The sequence below is a fragment of the Lissotriton vulgaris genome, chromosome 1_1 (genome assembly GCF_964263255.1).
Source record: "Lissotriton vulgaris chromosome 1_1, aLisVul1.2, whole genome shotgun sequence".
Classification (NCBI taxonomy): domain Eukaryota; kingdom Metazoa; phylum Chordata; class Amphibia; order Caudata; family Salamandridae; genus Lissotriton; species Lissotriton vulgaris.
In genome coordinates, this window is record NC_141685.1 from 705,682,784 (window position 1) to 705,683,880 (window position 1,097).

Sequence of the window (1,097 nt, forward strand, 5' to 3'; positions counted from 1 at the left end):
TTTTAGCCATGTAATCCACCTCTCATTGGATTACATGGCTAAGTCAGGTAACAAGCAGGCTTTAGGAAAGTAGCGTTAACAGTGGTTAGCGCTACTTTTCCTAACGCTCTGCTTGTGAGCGTGCAGCTTGACAATAGGAGAAATGTCGCTTTGCGACATTTCTCCTATTATTTTGCCCTGGAACGAATGAAAAGTTGGGCTTGTGGAAAAGGGCGCTAAATCATCAAAACACGCAATAGCGTGTCTTTGCAGATAAGGCAATGAAATTATCGCCACTTTTCGGGCGAAAACGGCTGCAAAAGCGGCAATAATTTCATATTGCCCGCCTTGCTAATATGCCCCTATATCCCTTTCCATTTTAGGGTCCTGCACGGTTCAGTCTTCTGTGGATTGGTTGATCCTCTTGAAGTTGGGAGAACTTCTGCATTTTTTGTCCCAAGAGCAGGCAAAGAGAAGATCAGCCACATGACTCTTGAGCACTTCCAGTGCTTGGGTGCCAACATGAGTCGAGTCCTTAAGTGCTCTTGTTTAAACAGTAGTCTGACGTTAAGCTTTTTTCTTCAGCTGTAGTCTTCCCAGGTGATGGATTGTCATAAGGAGATGGTGGTGAGATTCCAGTGCCATCAAGTGTAAATGGCAGTGACTCTAGAACGTTCTTTGGCCACTCCTCGCTACTTTCTTGTCCGCTGCTCACCTCTTTTTTGCAGTACGTGTTCACTTTACTGTAGACATTCCCAAAGGCTCTACATACAAGATGATTGAAACTTTCTCTGGGCATCCACTTAGCCACACCCCTGTTAAGATATGCTTCCCTTTCGTCTGTCATGGTCAAAACTGGTTGTTCGGTTTAGAGGCAAAGCGGCTAGAGGGAGTCTGGGAAAAAATGGGACCATATTCTGGCAGTCCAATCTAAGATCTTCAAGCCATAAGAAGTAAAAAGGCTGTCATTTGTTCTGCCAGCTGGCGGGAGATCTTTCTCATATCTGTCACCTACTTTTTGGAATAAAATTCCACCTCCTCTACTCTGTTATAGACCACAATCTATTTTGCAAGGAATTAAAAACTGGGTTGTTTTACCATTATTAGTATTTTTTTCC